This window comes from Chrysemys picta, chromosome 7 (assembly GCF_011386835.1).
Source record: "Chrysemys picta bellii isolate R12L10 chromosome 7, ASM1138683v2, whole genome shotgun sequence".
Taxonomy (NCBI): Eukaryota; Metazoa; Chordata; order Testudines; family Emydidae; genus Chrysemys; species Chrysemys picta.
In genome coordinates this window covers 76,203,810-76,231,730 of record NC_088797.1, presented here as the reverse complement: position 1 = coordinate 76,231,730, position 27,921 = coordinate 76,203,810, and the positions used below count along the sequence as shown (strand labels likewise).

Here is a 27,921-nt window from a genome sequence, read left to right as displayed (position 1 = left end):
GGAATTCTCAATGCTCACTGGCACACAAAAGAAGTAAAAAAGTCTCAATGAAATTATCCAAAAATTATTGATTTGTAAGAACCTAAAGCAAACTTAAGATTTAAAAAATATTTCAAACTTAAACATATATACAAACTTTTCCATTTTTGTGCAACAAAATACTTTCCCCATGACACTGATCTAATGAGTAGTTTCCTAATAGAATAATTTTGCCAACTTCAAGGTTAGCTCTCTGCATAAGGCTCTTGTAATTAAACAGAATGTTTAAAAATCCTCTTTGTAACTACTCAACCATTTATACAACCTAAAGGAAAAAAGAAGGAAAATCAGTAATAAATCAAGTTAAACACAGTTAACGATGAATGCTCAATCTCATTTTAAATTAAACTAAATTCAAACATTAGAAACAGAATTTCATTTACAGTAGAAACTCAGAATTACAAACTGACGAGTCAACCACACACTTCATTTGGAACCAGAAGTACACAATCACGGAGCAGCAGAGACAAAAAAGGCAAATACAGTTCAGTACTGTATTAAACAAACTACTAAAAAAAAATAAATAAAGGGAAAGCAGCATTTTTCTTCTGCATATTAAAGTTTCAAAGCTATATTAAGTCAATGTTTAATTGTAAACTTTTGAAAGAACAACCATCATGTTTTGTTCAGAGTTATGAACAGCCTCCATTCCAGAGGTGTTTGTACCTGAGGTTCTACTGTAGAATCAACTTAGTTGTGCACCTGAATATGTTTCTATACATACACCACTGAAATATTTTATGAAGATAAATAAGGGATTAAGAGTAGGGGAAGAGAACAATCCTAGAGGAATTTCTAACCATTTTACAAAAAAAACACCTTCACCAGACTCCAGGAAGATAAACAAGAGAAGATTAATAATTTGTTCTTAAGAAGTTTAAACTTTGATTATAGGACACTTTTTACCCTTGGGTATTCACCTCTATGTATCTTGAAGAGAATTTAAAATATATGAGAAGATATGTTGGGTCCTAGACTTAAACTGACCAGATGACACTATTCAAAAACACACCAGTCTTTGTCTACACCAAATGCTGAAGTGTGATAATTTTTGAATTAGTTAGCACATATCATAAACAAGATGCACTCTGAAGTGTGGACAAGCTCTATGTATGGTAGAGCCTACCACAATGAGGCTCCAATCTTGGCTGGAACCTTTAAGTGATATTGTAACGAAGTGGGTGATGAAAGAAAGATACTTTTGGTTAAAGAACTGCCAACTTATAACTACAGTAGGGCTCCTGTGGCCATTATCTTCCTAATATACTATCTCCACTCCTCCCCCGATTGATCAAATACAAGCTTTCACTTTACAGTACAATAGCATACACATAACTGCAATTAATTCAAATTCTGATAGAAGTGATACTTAGTATATTAAATGCCTTTAGATTTCGAGTTCTATAGAAGAACATTCCTAATTTTGTTTCTGCACTCCTCTGAGAAATGTGTTCTCTCCATTTTACATTCTGTGAAGCTGAAATGTGAGTCGCCTAGAATAGTACTGTACATGTGAACAGGATGCACTCTACGTCCTGGAACTATACATCTGAAAGCTTCCTGAGCAGGTCCACATTTTACTGAAACCTTTGTTTTCTGAAGATTTGCAGTGTTCTTTCAATCACCTTTCGAAAACTGATCACACTATAAATTCAGTATCCAACCAGCTTCTCATTCCTGGTTACTTTAATATAAATTTACCCTAAGGAGCTGATGAAGATCCTGGAAGAAAATTGTGGCTATGCAAGGTTTTGCTTCAAAGCGGATGATGAGAATTAAAAAGGGTGGAGACAAAGGGGCATCTGCAAGCGGGGAGGTGGAGGGGGGGAAGATATTGCAAGGAGCAAGAGAAAATGAGACATAACAGGGCACAGAAGGGGAACAAAACAGTTTATTAAAACCTTTGTATGTTTTCTACTTCTGAATTAATCAGCTATTTATGGTGCACTGCTCCATATTGTGGATTTAGACCATGATAAGGTCACCTATTTGAAAAGAGTTCTGAACTGTGCAATAGTGTTAACTAACCATAATATCATAAGACTAAAGTAGCCTAGACTGTGATTAAACTAAACCCACTTGAATTCCTGTTAAAAACCCACGTTATTCATGAAATAAAAATCAAACTTTTAAAATACTCTTGTAAAAACTCAGTTCAACTGGACTTTCCTTAAAAGGTTAATATTAAATCTGCTCAAATTAAAGATATAAGAAATCTACAGTTTGATGTATGTGGAGCTTTCTTTGGACTTCAGGCTTTCCAGTGACAAACACAGATGTGGTAAACGTAGGGTCAACCTTATATCTTCATACACTGCTTCCAACCACTCACCTTCACCTTCTCTTGCCCGTCATACCTCCTTTGTAAAACATAGTCAACTAAAAAGTAATTTTTCATTTCTCTATGGTTTCAATGATATTTGCAGTATAAGATTAAGAATAAGGTATTTTCTAGAAAGATTTGTTCTTAATTCTCAGGTTATTGATGAACTCTGATGCTCTTGGCAGATAAGTGTGTCAAAGTTTCTGGCTGTTCTGTGGGAAGGGAAGGGTTGTTTTAAGTGAAACCTTAACTTTGGTTTTACAGGTTTTCCAAAGCTGAATTTTTCAAGGTGGTTTTCCAAGAAAAAAAAACATTAAATCTGCTCAACCTTACTTCAAGTAAGTTGCTTGAGAAACTCATTTTTCTTTTAAGTATTAGAATTGATCAGTGATAGAAAACCTCCTAGTCCTTACCTAGATGGTCTAGACCAGCATTTCTCGAACTGGGGTCTGTGGATCCCTGGGGGTCCCTGAAGGTACTTCAGGGGGTCTGCAGGCCCTGCTGATCAACTCCTCCCCCTCCCTATATCTTCCAGAGGCTACTGAAGCCAAACTGGGAGATTTAGCGCCACAAAAAGTCCAGCGGTGCAGTGGGGCTAAGGCAGGCTCCCTACCTGCCCTTGCTCTGCGCCACTCCCGGAAGCAACCGGCACATCCCTGCGGCTCCTTATGGGGGAAGGGAGGCAGGGGGGTCTCTGCACGCTGTCCCCGTCCCAGTGCCAACTCTGCGGCCAATGGGAGCTACGGGGGTGGTGCCTGCTGGAAGGGGCAGCAATTGGAAACCCCCTGACCCTTCCGCTCAGGAGCCGCTGCCAGAGAGATGTGCCAGTGGCTTCCGGGAGCCACCCAAGATAAGCACATCCCAGCCGGAGCCTGCACCCCCCTCCCACACTCCAATCCCCTGCCCTAGCCCAGAGCCCACACCCAAACTCCCTCCCAGAGCATGCACCCCCTCCTGCACCCAAATTCGCTCCCAGAGCCCACACCCGCTCCTGAACCCAAACTCCCTCCAAATCCTCACCCTACACCCCAACCTGCAAAAGTAAGTGAGGGTGGGTGGGGGAGAGTGAGTGACGGAGGAAGGGGGGATTCAGTGAGAGGGAAGAGGTGGGGTGGGGACAGGGTCTTGGGGGAAGGGGTGGAGTGGGGGTGGGGCCTGGGGCTGAGCAGAGGGGCTTGGGGGTCCCTGAAAATTTTAAAATCAAAATGGGGGTCCTCATGTTGCTAAAGTTTGAGAACCGCTGGTCTAGATCACATACTCGTGTAAAGTTTAAAAGTTTGCATTTTGTAAATTAGAAACAAAGAAAATATTTATGACAAGCAGACAAAGGAGTAGCTTATAAAAGAGGCAGGAATTAGTACATTACTTAGATTACAAATTTGTAATAAGTATTGAAAAATCTTCAGACGTAAATTTCAAAGATGGTGGTCCTCAACCAAACACATTTCCTCCAGCCATACAAAATTAGGGACACTTAGTGTGAGCTTTGTGGCTGACTTTAGTTGTCCTACTACAAGTAGGGATGTAAAAGTTTAACCGGTTAATAGATTAACCAATAAACACCCCTATTTCATAGATTCATAGATTCTAGGACTGGAAGGGACCTTGAGAGGTCATCGAGTCCAGTCCCCTGCCCCCGTGTCAGGACCAAATACAGTCTAGACCATCATGGATAGACATTTATCTAACCTACTCTTAAATATCTCCAGAGATGGAGATTCCACACCTCCCTAGGCAGTTTATTCCAACGTTTAACCACCCTGACAGTTATGAACTTTTTCCTAATGTCCAACCTAAACCTCCCTTGCTGCAGTTTAAGCCCATAGCCTCTAAGGATAGAACAAGAAGCAAAGATGAACAAGTTTTCTCCCTCCTCCCTTTTAGATACCTGAAAACTGCTATCATGTCCCCTCTCAGTGTTCTCTTTTCCAAACTGAACAAACCTAAGTCTCTCAGCCTTCCTTCATAGGTCATGTTCTCAAGACCTTTAATCATTCTTGTTGCTCTTCTCTGGACCCTCTCCAATTTCTCCACATCTTTCTTGAAATGTGGTGCCCAGAACTGGACACAATACTCCAGTTGAGGCCTAACCAGCGTAGAGCAGAAGAATGACTTCTCATGTCTTGCTCACAACACACCTGTTAATACATCCCAGAATCATGTTTGCTTTTTTTGCAACAGCATCACACTGTTGACTCATATTTAGCTTGTGGTCCACTATAACCCCTAGATCCCTTTCTGCCGTACTCCTTCCTAGACAGTCTCTTCCCATTCTGTATGTGTGAAACTGATCTTTTCTTCCTAAGTGGAGCACTTTGCATTTGTCTTTGTTAAACTTCATCCTGTTTACCTCAGACCATTTCTCCAATTTGTCCAGATCATTTTGAATTATGACCCTATCCTCCAAAGCAGTTGCAATCCCTCCCAGTTTGGTATCATCTGCAAATTTAATAAGCGTACTTTCTATGCCAATATCTAAGTCATTGATGAAGATCTTGAACAGAGCTGGTCCCAAAACAGACCCCTGCGGAATCCCACTCGTTATACCTTTCCAGCAGGATTGGGAACCATTAATAACAACTCTCTGAGTACGGTTATCCAGCCAGTTATGCACCCACTTTAGAGTAGCCCCATCTAAATTGTATTTGTCTAGTTTATCGATAAGAATATCATGAGAGACCGTATCAAATGCCTTACTAAAGTCTAGGTATACCACATCCACCCCTTCTCCCTTATCCACAAGGCTCGTTATCCTATCAAAGAAAGCTATCAGATTGGTTTGACATGATTTGTTCTTTACAAATCCATGCTGGCTGTTCCCTATCACCTTACCACCTTCCAAATGTTTGCAGATGATTTCCTTAATTATTTGCTCCATTATCTTCCCTGGCACAGAAGTTAAACTAACTGGTCTGTAGTTTCCTGGGTCGTTTTTATTTCCCTTTTTATAGATGGGCACTATATTTGCCCTTTTCCAGTCTTCTGGAATCTCTCCCGTCTACTATGATTTTCCGAAGATAATAGCTAGAGGCTCAGATATCTCCTCTATTAGTTCCTTGAGTATTCTAGGATGCATTTCATCAGGCCCTGGTGACTTGCCGGCATCTAACTTTTCTAAGTGATTTTTAACTTGTTCTTTTTTTATTTTATCTGCTAAACCTATCCCCTTCCCATTAGCATTCACTATGTTAAAGTCATTCCTTCAGACTTCTCGGAGACTGAAACAAAGAAGTCATTAAACATCTCTGCCATTTCCAAGTTTCCTGTTACTGTATCTCCCTCCTCACTGAGCAGTGGGCCTAGCCTGTCCTTGGTCTTCCTCTTGCTTCTAATGTATTGATAAAAAGTCTTCTGGTTTCCCTTTATTCCCGTAGCCAGTTTGAGCTCATTTTGTGCCTTTGCCTTTCTAATCTTGCCCCTGCATTCCTGTGTTTGCCTATATTCATCCTTTGTAATCTGTCCTAGTTTCCATTTTTTTAATATGATTCCTTTTTATTTTTTAGATCATGCAAGATCTTGTGGTTAAGCCAAGGAGGTCTTTTGCCACATTTCCTATCTTTCCTACTCAGCAGAATAGCTTGCTTTTGGGCCCTTAATAGTGTCCCTTTGAAAAACTGCCAACTCTCCTCAGCTGTTTTTCCCCTCAGTTTTGATTCCCATGGGACCTTAGTTATCAGCTCTCTGATCTTACCAAATTCCGCCTTCCTGAAATCCATTGTCTCTATTAAACTATTAATATAAAAATATATTATCTATATTAAACGTTTAACGGCGTAACCGATAAAATTTTAATCAGTTATACAGTTACTCTTTTTAATCACTATTTACATCCCCTAACTATCAGGAGTAAAACCTCAGAGATAACCAAGAACAAAACAGGGCTTTAAACAATCATCCCTAACGCTTCGAATTGTACCAGAAATAATCTGGAAGTCATGTGCTACACAAGCACTGCTCGATAAAATACCACTAACCAGCTACTGTCTCAAATTTTAGTACGTTCATTACAGTTAAACACAGTAACTTCTCCCTCTTCTGGAATTTTACGTACAAGGTTTTTTAGTTTTTAACAGAACTTTTACAGTTCACTGTAATCACTCAGATTTTCTTGAACGTGAAGAGAAATGCAAGACTAACAAAGTAGCTGGTGAGCAGTTCCTTGGTCCTAAAATTTCCTTGCCACTTGTTCTGGTACCACTGGACTACAGTGAAATTTCCTCTTCCTCTAGAGAAGCAGTGCTTTCTACAGTAAACAGAATATATTTTCCCTCTACAGTAGAACCTCAAAGATACTAACACCAGAGTTATGGAGTGACCAGTCAACAAGACACCATGTGAAACTGGAAATAACCTATCAATCAGGCAGCAGTGGAGACAAAAAAGGGAAAATACTGTTCTGTGCCTGTATTGAATCTTAAAAGGTAGACACATCTGGGCTGCCTGTCCCCACCCCCACGCATAGGGCACCCACTTACAGCTAAGAAGTGAAGATGCCGAGATTCACAGGCAAAACTGTGAGCCCTCACTGCCAGCCCAAGGCAGCTGGAGCAGCACTGAGGTCTGCACTGCTTTCCTGTAAGCCATGGGTGCTGTTTTCAAACACACACACCCCGGCTGGTGGGAGGGCGCTGTTTTCACCACCCATCCCACCAGAAGGGGGACGCACTGTTTCCCCCAACACCTCCTCGTTCCCTTGCCACAAAACCCTCTGACTCCGTACCTGTATCCCCGCACCCTAAGCCTCTCCACACTTGTATCCTGCCAAGCTAAGACTGCCTGCTCGACTCCTGGATCAGGGGCCAGGGCTGGGCGTGCACGTGACCTCTTGCTTGTTATCTTGGTTGGCCTGGCAAGGAGGGGCAAGGTCTCGGGGTGTTTTTGGGGAGGTCTAGCCCTTGCACTGTGTCAGAGTTGGGTGCAGCCTCTCTGCCAAGTCCGTGTCTGGAGGAGGGTCTGAAGGGTGATCTCCCACTCCATGCAGCCAGTGGCCTGTGCTCCCCACTGCCACGCTGGAGCCTCCACATTTATTTATTGACAAAATATGCCAAAATTAGCAGAATTTTAAAATACTGTGTACAGCATTTAAAAAAAAACAGAATTTTTAATTTTGTGGTGCAGAATTCCCTCAGGAGTATCAGTTGCTCCTAACTTTGCCAAATTTTAGCCATTCAAGCTGAAATTTCCAACGGGGGGGGAAATGCCCCACTCTGAATATTTCTGAATGTTTTGGCAAATAATTCAGACGTGAAAGATGAGATTAGCAGCATAATACATGGTTTTGCCCATGTTAAAAAAATAGGTACAGCCATTCTGTTCAGAAACTGTAGTACCTTCATGCTTTTGGACAAGGACTTGAAATCTGACGAGGAATTCGCTCTGGAGTCAAGGAGTAAATTTTGTTGTTCTCGTAACTGCCCAAATAATGAAGAGGAGTTGATATATGCTTAGTAGAAACTTGATAAGAGTTTGAAAGCAAAACTCTAAAGTCCATCTGCAATGACCACACAGCTCTTGCATGCCAAATCAGATTACACAAGCATCACCACCAGAGTGACTGGGCATATTATATACTGGTGATGCACAGGCTGAGCAGGATTTTTCTCGCAACTGCCCCTCCCAACTATGGGCCACTGTGGCACCAGACACAAGAAGTAAGGGCAAGGAGACTCTCACCTGGACTCTCAATGCTTTCCCTACTAGTGCCCATACAACAAGGAGGCAGAAGAAGCCTGATTTGAATGCCAAGAGGACAAGAGCTGGGCCTGAGGGAAGATGGGGATTGTGGGTGAACAGTGCTGGTGGAAGTATGTTAGGATAATAAGCTTAGGGCCAGAAGTAGAGAAGACTGATCATATGAGAAACAGAAGGGAACGGGGTAGAGAACTGGGTTAGACTGGAAGGGATGAGAGCACAAAGGTCTGGAACAAAACTCAAGATCTCACTATTCCTCTGCTGTCAGCAAATATCTATGTAACTCACTAGCAAAGTGTCTCTCTCACCCGCTTCTTGTGCTGGTCCAATTTACAATTGCTATCAATGACTCCATTAGCACAATAGGTAGAGGTCTCTGTGGTGGATCCTAAGGTTCCACACCTGCTGATGACCCAGCTGCATGTCAATATGTTTCTACACCATGAAATTTGCTATTTCCGTTTGCTTTTTCAAAAGGCTATGATACTATATACAAAATCTATATAGAAAGAATACTAAGGTCACAAAGTCAAGCATTCAAAAATTAAGAAATGCCAGAATTAAGGTTGCTGTGCAACTTGTGACCCTAAGCTCTGATCTAAAGAAGTGCTGAGCACTCACTACAACTGTCTGGAAAGCTGTGCTTTGAACATAAAAAAAAAAGCAAGAGCATGCTAAATACTCTGAAAAAAAATCATGTCCTAGTTTCAAATTGGTGGAAACTTGACTTGAGTCTTTGTGCCTCAGATCCTCGTTGTAAAGTGGCAATATCACCTCATCAAACTTGAGTGTAGTGGAAATAATTTAATGTTTGTGAAGCACTTGGTCATTACAGTAATGAGTGCCTCAGAAAAGCCTATGAGAAAAATCAATTGTTCTGTATTCAGAGGAGGCTTGAGTGGTGTGCAGTCTGTAAAAGCATAGAAAAGATATGTAATTATGTTAATTAAATACCATAATAATCCATACATATACAAGGGCTGAATTATGGTTGCACAAGCAACTTTAATTCTGGCATTTTCTAACTTTCCAGTGCTTGCTTTGCAACCTTAACATTCTCTCAATTTAGGAGTATGTGTATATATATAAAATCTATGATAAACTCAAAAGAAATATATAAAGTGCTTGGAATTAGCAAGTCCTGTAAAAAAAAAGATATTTAACATAACCCTGATTTAGTCTTCATCCACATTTGTGGGATAATATTGTATCCCATGAGCATGTATGTTGCTGTGTCTCATGAACTAGTGGCCCTCAACCATGCTATTTTGGGACATAATGTAGGCCCAGGTACACAGTTGGCCAACAAAAATCTAATTTAGCATAAAAACCCTTTTTTCCCTGCATCAAAAAAGTATGTGGGATTCAAATGCACCCCAAATATCTTCTGTTATTCTGTATTTTTAGCAATTCTATGTAGACATTTATTGCTAGTGAGTGTATCTTGTATTGTAATAGTTAGCATATGCTAAATTGACAAATCGCAGTGACAGTGGCTGCTACATAAAACAAGGCAGAAGGTACTCCAGAGAGGTTGATCCTTTGAAGTCTGGTCCTGTTAGGTATGAACACAACTGGTTTTATTGGGCCTAACATTCTTGAGGGGATTTTCTGTCTAAGTAATATGCTCCAAACATTGCAGACTCAAGAGGCACTTGAAGGGATTTTGTGTGTTGTGCAATTTGCGAACAGGCACAATATTCTGCTTCTGACCTTATAAAAGTGATTTGCAACTCTCAAAGCACGTCACTGTATGCTGAAAACATATTAGATGACAGTGACTTTGTGCCAGATCATGTCAAGAGGTGCTCTGAGAAGGAGGACTATAATTCCATTGATCATTCATCAAGTTTGTCTTCAGACAATGAGGCGCCCATGTTTAGCCCTGGTAAAGGATTGGAAGAACCATAGCTGGGAATAACTTCACCAGTATTTAGCTTGAAGATTTACTCGACGAAAGTTTGTTCCAGCATACGTTAATCCAACAAAAAAGCCAGATATACCCAATAAGGTGCAACCTCATCACAGCAGAGAGAAAAACTCAGTGTTTGGTTTTTCTGGGCCACTCATTCTGGTTTCCTAAATTCCAAAGGAGGACAAAAATCGGTAATAATGCATTTGACAATGCATCACGCCAAGACTGTAGGAGACAAAAAAAACCGCACATAATTCTCCACTGCAATAACATTAAAAGTGGTCTTGATACCACTGTTCATCTTGCAAGGATGTATTCCTGCAAATGCCTGGGAAGTAGATGGTTCTTTTCTTCAGCATGTTTGTTGTTGCTGGCATTACCGGGTTTCATAATTAGGGCCAGCAACAACCCTGCTTGGCATCACATTCAATCAAGACGGAAGCTTGTTCCCTGGCCATCAAGGAGAATGACTTTAGATGCACATATAAAGAGAAGAACCCTTTATATCCATCATCTCACCATGCCCATCAAAGCAGCACTTTCGTCCTTTGCTACCATCAAAAGCCAGACACCATGGTAAGGCTTTTAATCCTGTCTCACATATCCTTCTCATAAACAAACTTGGGAAATACAACCTAGATGGAGCTACTCTAAGGTGGGTGTATAACTGGCTGGAAAACTGCCCCCAGAGAACAGTTATCAGTGGTTCACAGTCAAGCTGGAAGGGCAGATCGAGTGGGGTTCCACAGGGATCAGTTCTGGATACGGTTCTGTTCAGTATTTTCATCAATGATTTAGATAATAGCATAGAGAGTACAGTTATAAAGTTTGCAGATGTTACCAAGTGGGGAGGGGTTGCAAGTGCTTCGGAGGATAGGATTAAAATTCAAAATGACCTGGACAAACCGGAGAAATGGTCTGAAGTAGATAGGATGAAATTCAGTAAAGGACAAATGCAAAGTATTCCACTTAGGAAGGAATAATCAGTTGCACACATAATGGGAAATGACTGCAAAATGGAGTACTGCAGAAAGGGATCTGGGGGAGGAATACATGCCAGCTGATAAGAGTGGTACAGCCAGGAACAGAGTCTGAACAGATGACTGTTCTCCCAATCACGCCGCTCTAGCAACAAATAGCATTTTCTTAATCAGTTTCTTTCTTTGTAGATAGAACATCAAGGTCTGTCTGACACCAAGGGTTGGACGTCTTCTCTGACGAAGCAGGTGGTTTTCGAAATAATTTAATGTAAATAGATGGCTTTATGTGAAACATGGAAGTTACCTTACGATTGAATGTCAGGTGAAGACAAGGGAAACATTTTCGTTATGAAATATGGTGTATGGTAGGTCAGCCGTGAGTGCTCCCAGTTCGTTCACCTTTTTGACTGATCTGATGGCAACTAGAAAGGCAACCTTCATAGACAGGTAAGACACAGAACACTTGGCAAGCAGTTCAAAGGGTTAAGTACTGAGAGCACAACACTGAGGTCCCATTGCCATGTTAGTTTCATCATGGGTGGAAAGGAACCTAATTGTTGCTGGGTGAGTAAAAACAGAATAGGACTTCAACTCGAGAATGGAAGAAACTGTCCATAGGGAGGGAGGGAGGCCCTTACTGAGGCTCAATATAGGGTGGCTCCAATAAAGTCTAGCTTTCTGGGGGTGGGAGGAGTATCAAAATAATTTCTTCTCTGTTTACAGATTCCAAAGGATGACAAACAGCGGATCAAGGATAGGGTTATTGACTCAATAGGTTGGATATGCCCATTAGGAGCCAACCATCCAGGTACAGGAAGAAAGTATAGCCCAGGGGTCGGCAACCTCTGGCACGCGGCTCACCAGGGTAAGCACCCTGGCGGGCCGGGCCAGTTTGTTTACCTGCCGCGTCGGCAGGTTCGGCCGATCACGGCTCCCACTGGCCACGGTTTGCCGTCCCAGGCCAATGGGGGCTGCGGGAAGCGGTGTGGGCCGAGGGATGTGCTAGCCGTGGCTTCCTGCAGCCCCCATTGTCCTGGAGCGGCAAACCGCAGCCAGTGGGAGCCGCGATCGGCTGAACCTGCCAATGCGGCAGGTAAACAAACTGGCCAGGCCTGCCAGGGTGCTTACCCTGGCGAGCCGCATGCCAGAGGTTGCCGACCTCTGGTATAGCCATTGCATCTCATCTGGGCTGCTGCTATCACCAAGAGGACCTACCACCAAGAGGTGCTGTTACTAACTCTAATGGAAGTACTTTGAACTGGTAGTGGTCCTGCCCCACCAGATCTGAGCAATCTTCTGTGGGACAGGTGAATGTCCTCATAAAAGTAAGCATCTTTCATGATCCACAAATCATGTGTCCTTCAAGGAGAGGATTATTGATGCCAGTGCGACCATGTGGAATTCTGATGTGCAAATAGACGTTCAGCCAGTATAGGTCAAGTATGGGTCTCCAACCTCTTTTTGGGGGTGGGGGGGTGGGAGGGGGGAGAGAAGATAACCCATTTCCTTGATGTTGAGAATGCACTTGGTCTACTTCAACTCACTGAAGGAGTCAACCTCACAACAGAGCATTTCTTCATGAGAATGGTCCCTGAGCAGGGGCCAGGAGAGAAACTTGATAGTGCAGCCGAGTGGATGATCTCTAGTATTCATGTTGGTAGTGATTGCTCTCTTGTCATGGGCAAAAAGGATGAGGTGACCAACAAAGGTTTGGGGGGGCAGTAGGGAATGGAATCAATAATGGTATGCAGTTCTTGAGCATCTTGTCAAAAGTAACCCCAGGTTGGTGGGTGGGGCTGAGTGGCTGTGGTTGGGATGAAGGAACCATTGCTATAGCCAAAACTTTACATGCAGTAACAGCCATGTCCACTGCAGTTTGAATAGAAGTCTGAGCTACCAGTCTCCAAGCCCTCACTGATGAAAGAAAATAGGCCCTGTCCTTTTAGAGGGAGTTAGTCTTTGGAACAACAAGAATTTGAAGTACTTTGTGAAATCATGTTTTGCTAACAGGACCTGATAGTTAGCAATTATGAACTTAAGGCTTGTGGATGAAAATACCTTCCTCCATAGAAAGTGAAGGTATTTAGCATCCTTGCCTGCAGGAATTTCCTTGGGGTGCTGTAGCCTGGAAATCTAAGAGCTGATTGCACTCAGGAGTTTACAGCACAGTGACTAAACAGAAACTGTCTTTTGGCAAGTACAAAATATTGCCTCTCAGCCCCTTTCAAGGTGGGGCAGCAGGAGTAACCCAAACTGTACAGGCTGGTTCCATGATGGCTTTGTTTACTGGAAGGGCAATCCCATGGGGGCCAGAGGACAACAAGATGTCCAGAGGTCTATGCTGCCTATCATGGACCCCATTGAGATGAATCTGGAACTCAGCTGCCACCCTCAACAAGAGCTCGATATTGCCTATGGTCATAAGGCATGGGCAATGACCTCATTGGATAAGGAGAATGACATGCCATAGATACCGGTGGACCTGGCTCAGTTTCTTCCCCCTGGTACTCTGACAATCCAGTTGGTGTTGGTTAGAAGGGGAAGGTCGGTGGAACTTAAATACAGAACTGGAGTGCCTAGCATAGGCATCTCAGGGGCCCCATAGGGCCAGTATGAAGTATAGTAAGATGAGGCCCTGAAACAAACTCTTCTGCCCCGTCTGAGGCCTGAAGCCTGAACAAAAGTACTTCCAGGCATTGCTAAGCAAAAGCTGGGCTGTGAGGCAGAGGCAGGCCCCACTCACAGAAGTTGGCTGCTAGAAGCCGGTGCATCCACACATGTGCTAATAAGAGGAACTTGTACCAAGATGACATCAGGACACTCCACAGACATAACAAGAAACAGGCAGGTGCATCTTAAAGACAGGGTCAAAAGGACAGTGTGATGGATAGATCTGTTTGAAACAACGTGATCAAAGGAGGAGACAGCACCCTAATGAGCCAAGGGGCTGTACTTCAATACGTCAGTACGGATAAGTAATCGGTCTTGTAACTGTATAAAAGTAGGTCCTGGAGTGCACATTTTTGTCCAGCCTAGAGGGCAGTGGAGTGTCCCGCCACTGACTGAGCTGTGTTCATTGCCAGGGGGCACATATTCATAGTATGTCCTGTAGAATCTATAGGAAACTAGTACTGTGCTTCGTTTGACAATAAACCTGGCTCGGGTTCCTTCGTATCTTACTAGAGTCTGTGGTGTTTGGGGGTTCTCTCAGTGTTTGCTGTGTCAGCTATCTGTGCAGAACTGGGGCAGCACACAGAGGAAACACGCACGCAGCCGACTGTTATCATTGAGCAAGAGCAGAGCACCACACCGGTAGCTACCGACAACACGAAGGATCAACAGGATGGGGAGTAAGCCCTTGGGTAGTCATATCTGGGTGATGGATGGGTCCAAAACTTCCTAGAGTCTCGGTCCACACTAACATCCCTATATGAAGGCACTGGCTTATCTAGAACATTGGACTCAAACAGTAAGAAAATAGGTCCAGGTTCAACCAGTGATGCCTGCAGTACTGGTGGGTGAATGCTCCAACTTGCAGACAGGATACGGGAATATCCTCTTTTCATAGAGGGAGTTTCCTTTCTCTGGTGTTGAGGTGTACTCTGCCCACAAGGCGTTCTTTCCACAAGATCTCTCCCACCTAACCAATCCATAATGCCCTTTTATATCTACAGATTCCCCAACTGGAGCCTGAAATCTTCAATCGCTCCTTCCAAAAGGCCTACACCAGCAGAAGTGCAGGTGTTTTATGACAGTCCTATATAGGTATTAGGCAGGAACACTTCCTATTTAGGTCAACTGAGATTACACAGTAGCTCAGTGTACTTGAGGAACTAGAGTTCCAGCTTGACTCATGTCAATATTTTTGTTTCGAAACAAAGAAAAATCAGTTTCCTCATTCAATGGTGCTAGATCCAACCTGCAACAGACGTGAAAGTGACTCAAGTCATCTCCTATGCATGTCTGAGCATGTCATCACAATTGACTTACGTGGTCAACATAGTCTTCTCTACAGTGGGAGCCAAATGCCGGGGTCTCCTTGTTAGGAAGGACTGCCTATCAATCATCTCCCTGAATCAAAAAACAGTAGTGCATTCTTTTTCTAAATCTGTTCTACTGTCCCTTTGACTGTGAAGCCATAAGTGTAGGTTTGAGAGTCATGATCAGAGGACTTTTTTTTTTTTTTTTTTTTAAAAGGGCAAACAGACTGTCTAGTCCCTCTTGTAGTGTTTGGTGAATAGCCAGTGGTACTTGGCCTTATATTTAGAAGTCATCTGCCTTCCACAAGTGAAGCCATGAGTGTGTCTGAGCTAGCATATTATAAGTCACTGACTAGGCTTCAAAGTATAAGGACTCCAAGGATGCATCTGTTGCAAATAGACAGCCAAAGCTGTCTGTTTTGGCCTTTTTGCTTTACTTAGGCAGTTTACTTATGAAATCCTCGACTGCCATATGGAAGGGCATGCACAGCTCATTTCTTGATTTCAAAGTAAGTAGTTATGCCCCTGATCATCCTTCACCACTGCCTGTTCTTCCATCTGTCCTAGTGTTCTCTCTAGAGTGCAATTGACTAATAGAGGCTAAAACAAATGAAGGAGTACAGCCAGTTCTCAGCCCCCATTCTCTTCCTTCCCTTACAGACTGAGAAGGTGCCCCTACTTTCATTGATGAAGAACTTAAGGAATGCAATGAAGAATCCTTTTGCTTTTTCTGGTGGTCATGTAGTGATGATATTGAAGGTGAGCTACAGCTCCTTAATTTGCCCAAGATCACGTGATTCCAGTCAAATATAAATTGTTAATAGCATATTCAATATCAAAATACTGCTTCTGTTGTCTTGTTACTGCATCAGGATTACTGTACAAATCAAGTGTCTTACAGGCCCAAAATCTTGTTTAAATACCTGCTTTCTTGCTTTTTCTTTGCTTAAGACGCAACAGTGAATTTAAACACTAAATTAAATTACCTTGAGCTTAATGAGAGTCAGAAGTAAAAAAGAAAGTATGCTTTTGCTACCACTTGTTAAATCTTAGACACGCAAAATTAATTTCAACTTGTAACCTGTGCCTTCACTCTTCAAATGCCTTAAGGAAGTTATAGTATAGTAACGTTACCAAGATTTCTCAAGCTTGAAGCATAAGACATTGTTCATTTCTTGGTAGGAGAGATTCCTAGATAATTTGGCAGTAAACTTATCTTCTTAGTAAGACTTAGAAAATTTGGCATTTAGTTTAAATTCATTATTACAGTGCACAAGTGGAAAAAGCAGCAGTACCATAAATATTTCTGGATATTACAGAATGGTTCTCAAACTATGGTCTCCTCCTGCCACCAACAGTAGTCCAGAGCCCTTACTATTGGTCCACAGAACGAAGCATTGAAAGAACAGAGTAGTGAGCAACTAGTCAAATCATGAATCACAAATGCATCCAGATCAGAGGTGGATTAAGATTTCCTGAGGATCTGGGCCACAGCAAGTGAGTGGCCCTTTCCCACCCCTTCTACCTGTGACCTTGCCCCGTTCTGACCTCTCCACCTGTGACCACACCCACTGCCCCACCCCTTTCTGCCCCACCTCTGTTCCACCTAGGGTCCCTCCCATTCTGCACCCCCATTGTGGCCCTGCAACCCATTTGCTGCTTTCTCCCCCCTCCCCACTGCGGCCCCAAGACCGGAGAAGCTCTGTCCCCCACCACAGCAGGCAGTGAGAGCTTCCCCAGCCCTGAGGCCATGGCTGGTAGCGAGAGCTCCTCCAGTCCCAGGGGCACAGCGGAGGTCCCAGTGCTGGGGCTCCCCCGCCCCAGCACCCTCTGCGCTTCTACCGGGGGGGAGGAGGGGTCAGGGCACAGGGGCTTTCCTTCCCACCCCAGCAGCCGGGGACCACAGTTGGCCAGGATCCCTGGGCATGTGCCCTGTGGCTAATCCACCGCTGATCCAGATGTCAATTTAAAAAGAAAGAAAGAAAAAAAGATTTAGCCTGTACTTACAATTATAGCTGATGCTAAAGAGACTGTAGGAAACATCTACTATTTCTGAAGAAGAAAGCACGCAAAAAATGCAGGAGAAAACTGTATGATTACAGATTGTGCTTCAAAAGTCATGTAATTTCTCCTCTCAATTTTAACTGCAATTAAAGCTTTTAGGGCACATACATTAGATGAAGCCTCCCACGTAATTTCAGATCAATGATATATATAATTACATAATCCATTGGTGTCTTCTGTCCAGTATTAGCACAATTTTTGGAGGGAACCATAAAATCTCCTGCAGCATCCATCTGTGAGACTATTTTGCTTACTCTGTTTAAATCTCTAAAGCTTAATTAGCAAGATACGAGAAAACCAATCCAAATGAATGCCAGACAGATAAAACATTTTCTCTTTTTGGCCAAGAGAAGTCAGGTCTAACTCAACTTGACGGCATCCGTTAGTAAATCAATAAATTTGAATGCCACATCCAAGCAATTCCAGTGTTTCAGGTACGTTCTACGCATCAATGGCCAGAACCCTCTTGATTTTTGTAGAATTCAGAAAACAAAAAGGAGGACATACTCAGTCCCCAGCATCTGGTTCGCAAAGCCAGCAGCTTCAATTGCCTCTGAATTGTCTACATATCAAACAACCAACCAGTTGGCAGCCATTAGCACCTTCCAGCATAACAATACCTGTCCTCTCAGTTCTACTCTTCCTCCCACTGAAGTATTGACACTGAAGCATTGCACTGGTGCAGCTGTAGTGCTTTAGTGAAAAGAACAGGAGTACTGTTAGTCTCTAAGGGCTGGTCTACACTTAGTCCGGACTTCGGACTAAGGTACGCAAATTCAGCTACGTTAATAACGTAGCTGAATTCGAAGTACCTTAGTCCGGACTTACCGCGGTCCAGACGCGGCCGGAAGTCTCCCCGCGTCGACGCCGCGTACTCCTCTCGGCGAGCTGGAGTACCGGCGTCGATTGTGAGCACTTCCGGGATCGATCCGGGATCGATTTATCGCGTCTTAACCAGACGCGATAAATCGATCCCAGAACATCGATGGCGTGCCTCCGGACCAGCCGGTAAGTGTAGACTAGGCTTAAGGTGCCACAAGTACTCCTGTTCTTTTTGCGGATACAGACTAACACGGCTGCTACTTTGTAACCTGCTTTAGTGAAGACACTAATACACCAATGGGAGAGTGTCTCCCATTAGTATAGCTAATCCATCTCTGTGAGAGGTAGTAGCTATGCATATAGGAGAAGCCCTCCCATCCACATAGCACTGTCTACAGCAGGTGTTAGGGGTGGTATAACTGCATTGCTCAGGAGTGTAAGTTTTTCACACTTCTGAGCAATTGAGTTATAGCAATGTAAGTGTGTAGTGTATACCAAGCATGAATAACTTCTTCCCCTTCTTTATTACAACCCAGTTTCTTCAAATTGTGAAGGAGATTCAAGCTTTCTGCAAAATTTGATAGTTTCATAAAAAAAAAGTTCTTGATTTTAAAAAGATAATTTCAACTGCTTCTGGAAGAGAAATTTCATCCAGAAAATAAATTGCAATTGTCCTTAATAGCAGTGTAACAGATTTGGAAACTAAGTTAAAACTGAAAGGGAATTTTCATCCTGAATGTAGTGCAGTGCTCAAGGCAATCTTAGCTATGGAGTTGTTACCAGCACCTCCATAACATTTTATAGACCCAAAAGCAATTATTTCTATCTGAACATCTTCCAAGCAGAAAATGTCTGAAATCTAGATTCAATTAATAATTTCAGTGGAAGTTAAACAGTTCTTTCTGCTCCAGCCAGCAGCACAAGAGCCGGCAAACAACGTTGATAACAGGGGCGTGGAACTTTGTAAGGGAAATTTGGGGGATGGTGTGTGCAGGGGGAGGGGGTGGAGGGGGAAGAGGGGCTGGATTTTTTTCTTCTTAATAGGAGTTTAGGAGGGAAGGATTGACAGCTACTGAGGCACTGCAGCAGTAGTGACCAGAAGAATGGAAGAGACAATGAAGATGACTGGATGCAGAAGCTACATAATGTCCATTCTGTTGAGTTCAATAAGGATTTTGAGTGAATAATGGAGGGAAGAAAAGAGATGGCTGAAGGGAAAATTTGAGACTTGCAGATGTACACTGGGCAAGAGAACTATAAGGGTGGACTGCTGGATGAAGAAAGTGGCCTGTGGAAGCATATGGTAAAAACAAGACAGAGAAAGTGACCAGCTAGTGAATGAAAAATAGATCTGAGGAAGGAGTTTGTCAAGTTGGAAAATGAAGAAGAGATGTAGACAGTAACAGAAGAGGGAAGAACAAAGAAAAAGAAAAGAACAGCTAGTCCTACAAGAAGCAGGGAAGAGAATGGAGCTAGCCAAAGTTCAGAGCCCTGAAAGAATAGAGGATGACTCTCAGAAGACTACAAGAACAGAACAGAAGACAAGATGACTTGCAATCAGAAAGAACAGAAGGGGGAAGGCCTGAGAATCACACCAACACCAAGAAAAGTCCGATCTGTATGACTGAGGACTCCTAGGACAGGCAAAGCTGTCACCAGAGTTGATTCTGAGAACAGATGGGTGTGTTATCTGGTGAAAGCTAATGTATAGGATGTGGACCTGAGGCTGAAGACCTAATGGGAGCAGGAAAGAATTCATAGATCTTCCTTCATGTGGGAACAATGATACTGCTGGAGTCTCACCAGGACGCATCAAGGAAGACTATGCCAGGTTGGGGTAGACGCTTAAAAGAAATGGAGGCTCAGATCTTCACTGGGATTCTACCTGTTCCTAGAACAAGGGAGCAGAGATCAGACAATATTATGATGATCAACAGATGGCTCGGGCACTGGTGCTATAAGATGGGCTTTGGGATGTTTGACCACTTGGAGGCATTCACAGACAGAGGACTGCTCTCATGGGATAGACTCAACCTGAGTTGGAAAGGTTAACAGACTTCTGTGATGAAGGTTGACACAACTGATTAAAAGAGCTTTTAAACTAGGAATTCAGGAGAGATGATTGAGAGATGCTCATGTAATCTCTATGCCAGATTCGAATATTAAGCAGGAAGAAAATCAAGTAAGAGGATACAAAAACAGAGAAAGGAACAGAGGGTAGGCAAATGGACAAGAGGAAAGATAGTGCCAATATCAATGACAGTAACAATCAAGTAGGCAATACTGGAAGTAACATGTACCTAATCTGGCGAGGAATCTGGGTGAGACGAAGCACAAACTAAAATGGCTGTTCATTATGAGGAACCTGGGTAACAAAATGAAGGAATTAGAACTACTGCTGCATGAAGTGAAACCAAACAGAAACATAGTAGAATAGTAATCATGACAGGAATACAGGTACTGAAGGATATGTGTCGTTCCGAAATGAGACAAAGGTAAAGGTGCTGAAACAGCATTGTATATTAATGATGAGGTAGACTGTAAAAAAAAAAACAACAAACAAACAAAAAAATCCATTTGGGTCAAAATCACTCTGGGGAAGAGTGGTAACAGTTTCCACTGGGACAGTGCTTGAGGTCTGCTATAGACCCCCAAGATCAAAACTGAATACAGATAGAGATCTCTAATATTTTTAATTAAATAAACAGTACCAGGAATTGTGTGATTATGGAAGACTAACTTCCCAGATACAGATTGGAAGACAAATGCTACTAATAATGGTAGAGACCAGACATTCCTGGATGTGATAGTCAGACATCTTCACCAAATAAACAGACACCAAACCAACAAGAAGTGATGCAATTTTAGATTTAGTATTATTAAGTAGTGAGGACCTCATAGAAGAGCTGATTATTGAGAACAACCTTGGTTCAACTGATCATGACCTATTCAGTTCAAACTAAATGGAAGGATAAACATAGACCTGCAAGTAGGGTCCCTGATTTCAAAAGCGCAAACTGAAAAAAAATTAAGGGAATTAGTTAGGGAAGTTGACCAGACTGAAGAACTCAAAGATCTCAATTTAGAGGAGGCTTCTTGGATTTACATCAAAGTTGCAGAAACTATCTGGAGCCTGTATCCCAAACAAGAGGGGGGGGGGGGGACCGTAGGGAAGGGCTCGCAGACTAAACTGGTTGAACAAGCCTCTCAAACAGGTTAAGAGAAAGCAGAAAGCCTACAAGGAATAGAAGAAGCGATCTATTAGCAAGGAAAGCTACCTCTCGGACATCAGAAAGCATAGGGGAAAAGTGAGAACTGTCAAAAGCCAAGCAGAGTTGGACCTAATGCAATTAAAACCAACAGTAAAAGGGTCTTTAACTACATAAATAAAAAGCAAATGAGGGAGGGGGAGAAGTGAGACTGCTACTCACTAAGAACAGGGGTGAAGATTAACGACAGTCTAGGTATGACCCAATACCTAAAATCCAATACTTTGCTTCAGTTTTTTAGTAAGGGTAATGAGACACTTAGGGGCAGTGGCAAAGATTTTTAATGAATCTGTAACATCTGGGGTTGTACCTTATGATTGGAGAACTGCAAACAGCAACCAAAGGAAAAACAGTGACCCAGGAAACTACAGACCTGTAAACTTGACTTCAATTATATGCAAGGTCTTAGAACAGATTTTGAAAGGGGGTACTTAAAGACAGAGGTAAAACAGTAATTGGGATAAAATACAATATAATTTTACAAAAGGTAGATTGTGACAGACCAACCTGATCTCTTTCTTTGAGAGGACAGCTGATTTTGTAGACAACAGAAAGACAACAAGGAGTCTGGTGGCAACTTAAAGATTAACAGATTTATTTGGGCGTAAGCTTTCATGGGTAAAAACCTCACTTCTTCAGATGCATAGAGTGAAAGTTACAGATGCAGGCATTATATACTGACACATGGAGAGAAGGGAGTTACTTCGCAAGTGGAGAACCAGTGTTGACAGGGCCAATTCAATCAGGGTGGATGTAGTCCACTCCCAATAATAGATGAGGAGATGTCAATTCCAGGAGAGGAAAAGCTGCTTCTGTAATGAGCCAGCCACTCCCAGTCCCTATTCAAGCCCAGATTAATGGTGTTAGATTTGCAAATGAATTTTAGTTCTGCTGTTTCTCTTTGAAGTCTGTTTCTGAAGTTTTTTTGTTCAATAATAGTGACTTTTAAATCTGTAATAGAATGACCAGGGAGACTGAAGTGTTCACTTACAGAAAGACAGTATATGGAATCTACTTGGGTTTCAGTAAAGCAATTGATACAGTTCCACACAGGACATTTAGTTAAATTGGAGATCACAGGTTGTGACGTTGCATTCCATAGGCTTTATGAAAATATGCTTATAAATGTGAATATGATGTAAAGTGTCATTACAAAGCTTATAATCTACTGAGTGTTCATCCTATTTGCTTGCATGTATTATTTCTATGTCTGAAGTTAGGAGGGTAAGATATAAACTTGTATTATTGATGTAAACATTAAGTGGAAGCCATTAAGGGTGCTTCAAAATCAATGAACTGTAAATGGCTCTGTTTACTTGCAGACTTTCCTGTGTATGTGTGGAAGAATGGAGGCTGGGGTCTTACAGTGACATCTGATCATGTCACCTGATAATAAAATCCATCTTAAATCTGGTACTTTTCCATTTAGAAGGAAAGGTGGGGACCCAGAGAGAGAAAAGATTTCTGCCTTGTGCCAAAGCCATAAAAGGGGGTGGAGCAGGACACAGGGAGGCCAGTCATGAGAAAGCACCTGCTTAACACCTAAGATATCTGCTGGAACTAACAAGGACTGTACCAGGGGAAAGGTTTGGGCCCAGACTGGGAAGGCGTCTAGCCTGTGAAAGAAGCTTATTGGAACATCTCTGAGGGTGAGATTTTACCTGTAATCAGTTTCTTAATGTATTAGGCTTAGACTTGCGTGTTTTTGCTTTATTTTGCTCAGTGACGTACTTTATTCTTTCTGTTATTACTTGAAATCACTTAAATCAGTGGTTCTCAAACTTTTGTACTGGTGACCCCTTTCACATAGCAAGCCTCTGAGTGCAACCCCCGCCCCTCATAAATTAAAAACACATTTTTATATATTTAACACCATTATAAATGCTAGAGGCAAAGTGGGGCTTAGGGTGGAGGCTGACAGCTCGCGACACCCCATGTAATAACCTCACGACCCCCTGAGGGGTCCCAACCCCCAGTTTGAGAACCCCTGACTTAAATCCTACTTTTTATACTTAACAACATCACTTTTGTTTATTAATGAACCCAGAGTAAGTAATTAATACCTGGAGGAGCAAACAGTTGTGCAGATCAGTGATATAGAGGGTGAACAATTTATGAGTTTACCCGGTATAAGCTTTATACAGAATAAAAGGGATTTATTTGGGGCTTGGATCCCATTAGGGGCTGGATGTCTGGGTGCTGGTGCTAGGTAACCTGATGAGATGTTTTCAGTTAATTCTGCACTTTGCGGGTGTGGACCAGACCCTGGGTCTGTTTTGCAGCAGGCTAACGTGTCTGGCTCAACAAGACAGGGTTCTGGAATCCCAAACTAGCAGGGAAAACGGGCTCAAGGTAATCTCAGCACAGCAGGTGACAGTCCCAAGGGGATCTCTGTGACTGAACCCAGGGATTAATTAATATGAGAATTGAAAGGTGGGTAAGGAACTAGTTAAAGAGGAGATTACAACCAATCATGTTGAAAAGCGAACCATCAGGCTCAAAGGAGGTTACTAGTGAAGCTCCTCAAAGACCAGTCTTGGGATCAAATCTTACTTAACATCTTCATTATTGACTTAGGCATGAAAGTGGGTTTGTGCTAATAATTTGTGGAGAACAAAGTTTGGACATTTTGCCAATACAACATACAAGAAGATCTGGATGATTTTGAAAACTAGAACAACAGAACTGTTCAGTAGTTCGAAGTGCCAGGTTATGCACGTAAGGAACAAGAAGAAGAATTTTTGCTATAAACTGGGGATTTACAATTGGAAGTGACAGAGGAGGAGAAAGACCTAGATGTACTGATTGATCACAGGATGACTCAGCTGCAAATGTGATGCAGCCATGAAAAAAAAAAAAACTGCAATCCTAGGAAGCATCAGGTGATATATTCCCAGTAGAGATAGGGAAGTGTTATTACTAGGACTGTCAAGCGATTTAAAAAGTTATTCACGATGAATCACGAGATTAAAAAAAAAAAATCAATTGTCATTCATCACACTGTTAAACAATACTAGAACACCATTTATTTAAATATTTTTGGATGTTTTCTATATTTTCAAATATAAGCTCCAGGCTGCGGGCTCTGGGCTTCAGCCCCCTGCGGAGCTGCAGGCTGGGGCTTCAGCTGCCCCACTGCCAATGCCTCCCTCCCCACTCAGAGGTCTGCAATTAACAAGTTAAAAATGTGTTAATTTTGTTTTCAGGCATTAACTTAGAGATTAATTGACAGCTCTAATTAGACTAGGCACTGGGAATACCTCATCTAGAATACTGTATGCAATTCTAGTCTCCCATGTTTAAGTAAGAAGAATTTAAACTGGAACAGGTGCAGAAAAGGGCTATTAGGATGATGGGAGGAATGGAGAACCTATCTTAAAAGAGAAGACTTAAGGAGATTGACATGTTTAGCCTAACAAAACATATGACAGCACTCTGTAAATACATTAGAAGGACAAACACCGGGGAGGGAGGAGGAGGAGTTATTTAAGGTAAGGGCCATTGCTGGCACAATAACAAATGGGATACAAGCTGGCCATCAAAAAGTTTAGATTTGAAATTAGATGGAAGGTTTCTAACCATTCCAGAAGTCAAGTTCTGAAACAGCATTCCAAGAGAAGTAGGTTTTGCATCTGCTAACTGGCTTCAAAACTGAGTTTGGTAAGTTTATGACGGTGATGGTATGAGGAGGTTGCCGACACTAGAATGTGGCCCATCCATAACTCTGAGTAGCAAATATCTCCAATAGCCAGAGATGAGGAGGGTTCTAAGTTACTACAGAGAACACTTTCCCATGTGTCTGGCTGGTGGGTCTTGTCCACATGCCCTGGATCTAACTGATAACAGCATTTGGGATTGGGAAGGAATTTTCCCTCCCATCAGACTGCCAGAAACCCTGGGGTTTGTTCACCTTCCTCTAAAGCAGTGGGCACAGGTTACTTGCTGGTTTGAACTACAGTAAATGGTGGATTCTCTGTAACTGGAAGTCTTTAAGCCAAAATTTGAGAACTTCAGTAACTCAGCCAAGGTTATGGGCCTGTTACAGGAGCGGGTGGGTGAAGTTCTGTAGCCTGTGATGTGCAGGTCAGACTAGATGATCATGATAGTCCCCTCTGGACTTTAAAGCGATGAGCCTTCAAAACAGAGCAACATGATTAAGGAATTTGATAATGGAATATTACACTATAAACATGTTTTAATTATTCATTTTTCCATACTTCACTACCCTTTATTCCTCCTACTTATCCAGTCATTCTGCATTTGACAATTTTGTCAAAAGCCAAAGACACAGAAACAGTTATGAGTACAAGAGCAAAAAGGTGTGTATATAAGAAATATCTGCTATTACAAAGGAGTTCTAAACCTAATGCATCACTGAAGTGAGGCACCTTAGATCTTAGCAAGCATTTTAATATTTTTGAACACAAGAGCCATTCCCCTCTTTAGTCCAGATACTGCATATCTGTGACCCACGTGTGGAAGGTCTATCCTGCACCACCAACATAATGTTCAGCAGTTAAGCTGTAGTATTACAGTACTGCCCAGGAATCCCAAACAAGACCAGTATCCCATTGTGCTAGGCACTGTAGAAACAGAGTAAAAAGTAGTCTCTGACCAAATAAGCTTACAATCTAAATACACAAGGGACAAAGGATTGAGGAGAAAGGGCTATAACATATAAGAAGAATAAATGACTGTTTACAAACTTCATGACAGTGCTATGCTTTTTGTTGGTTTGTTGAACAGCAATTAGCTAAACAAAAAGAAGTGGGGGGAGGGAGGTGATGATGGTGTGTGTGTTTTGGGAACAGTTAAAGCAAAACAGCCAATCAATAAAGGGGAGAAAATGTCCTGGGAAAAGACTGGAAAAGGTACAATACAGCTACCTGTCACTCCTGCTGGTGGAGTTTTTGGGCAGTTCCTCTCAACCGTCTTTGTCCCTATGCTCACATGGCATGGGCTCTGTGTTGGGGCAGGGCACTCTCCCATGCACAATTCTGAGTCTCAAAGTGCTGGAGAAGAGGGAGGTCTCAGCTTTGGTATACCCACCTGCCATACATTCTGCAGCTGCTCATCTCTGCTTCTGCTGGCTGAGTTTCAGGGTGGTCCTTTGGTAACAGTGTTTTATCACCAAGCTCACATTTCTGGGAGACTTAAATTTTTTCTACAGTCATGATTAATTCAGGATACAAAATAAATACCAACGTTCAACCCACTTAAAAATTGTATTGCCATTTTTTTTCTTCCTTATCCTCTTACAAGCAGATTGCCCCATCGATCTATCTCTGAAATCACTCTCTAGTCTAAACTCTTGTTTTGCAGTTTGCAATCCTTCTTTCAGAAAACCAGCTAAGATCTAACCTGAAATTTTTTTTTATTTTTAAAGTGAAACTGATTGTGAAGATGACCTGGAGACTAAACTTTATAGGTCAAGAAATCAAAAAGCAGTTTAATCTTCTCTAATCTACTCCAGTGTGATTCAACACACATCATGAACAAATCATCCCTAGAAAAAAATTGTTCTGTCTCAGTGACGCTGCAATCTTTAGTCTTCCTACTGAGAATGCCAATTGTCCTATGGATACCTAACTACTAAGAACAGGACTGAGATCAACTAAGACCAAAGAGCCAGTAACCAGTCGTTATGAATCTCAATTTTAAACAAACATTTAACCTGGAAAGTCTCTACTGCTGACTCCCAAGGCATGCAGACTCCTCATTTCTGACAGCATTTTAAGATACCTTCCTGACCAGCGATATTTAAATTAACAGTTTTTAAAGAAAATATCACTGTATAAATTTAACGCTAATGAGAATATTTCACACATAGGGTTCACGGTCTTGGCAACATTGGGAGCCAGTGACAAGTGGAAACCTTGGAACATTTTCCACGTGTAAGTAAGCCTTCAGTAAGCATGCAATACATAGAGGGACACAAGCTGCATGTCAAAACTCAATTCATACATTAAGTCCTGCAAGGCAATACATCTGTCCTTCAAGATCAAGTGCACAAGAAGCGTGTACTCATCCATACATAACAGGAATTCCTGCATATCAAGGAAAATAATAGATGCACACCCTTAACTTGTAAGACCTAAGTCTTTGGGACAGTTTATCTTTCTGAAGTGTTACCTAAAAATCCTATGGATGATTTCAGCTAAAGAAATTAACATGAAACTGTTAATCACAAATTAATATTGTTGTTCATGTACAAGCTTATCAAAAGTCAAACAAGCAGATATTTAAAGGAGTTTTGTAAAAAACAATGCTAAAACAGAATACTAAACAAAAGGCTCCCGAATCCCAGAAAAAGTAATGGAATATCAAGCAGATCTGCAACAGTTAACTTAGTTGCACATGCTCTTGCTTCAGTGGCCAGCACACACAGATGAGCACTCCTATACGGCCTGTTGCTATAATCCATCAAAGCTCCACTACGGACACTATGGACTTGATCATTCCTAATTTCTCAGGCATGAAGACATGAAACAAGTCGGTTGTCAGTAAAACCAACCAACCAACCGGCAAAACATCCACTTTTACCCTTTTCGAGGCATGGACAGGTTGATAGCCAATCCTAACTTCTAAAACCTTATTTTTATTGACGGATGAAAGAAGAGGTGGTTGTTTGTGTTTTCAAAAGGGCCAGGGAAAACTGTTTTTCTGACGGTATCTTGTAACGATACTCCTAGTTCAAGACAGACAAGTATCCTAAGGTTATCTGGTCTTCAAGGACAGCATTAGTGTGTTGGACTTGCAGTCATCCCTCCACCTTCCCCTTTCCTCACCTCAACTAGCAGTCTGGAACAACTCTCTGAGCTTTACCCCTGCCTTTGGA

At 42.1% G+C, this 27,921-nt stretch overlaps 1 protein-coding gene and 1 long non-coding RNA gene across 7 annotated transcripts in view; both read right to left on the bottom strand.

Annotated features, from left to right (window-relative positions):
- The window catches only part of WAPL (WAPL cohesin release factor), a 126,639-nt gene that overhangs the window by 65,597 nt on the left and 33,121 nt on the right, over positions 1 to 27,921 (bottom strand). The gene's annotated exons all lie outside the window — the stretch shown is intronic.
- On the bottom strand, positions 11,640 to 12,237 carry LOC135972731 (uncharacterized). Its single transcript, XR_010589222.1, has 2 exons — positions 12,108 to 12,237; positions 11,640 to 11,791 (listed from the first exon to the last, which is right to left on the bottom strand). It is a non-coding gene; the product is annotated as an uncharacterized LOC135972731 (long non-coding RNA).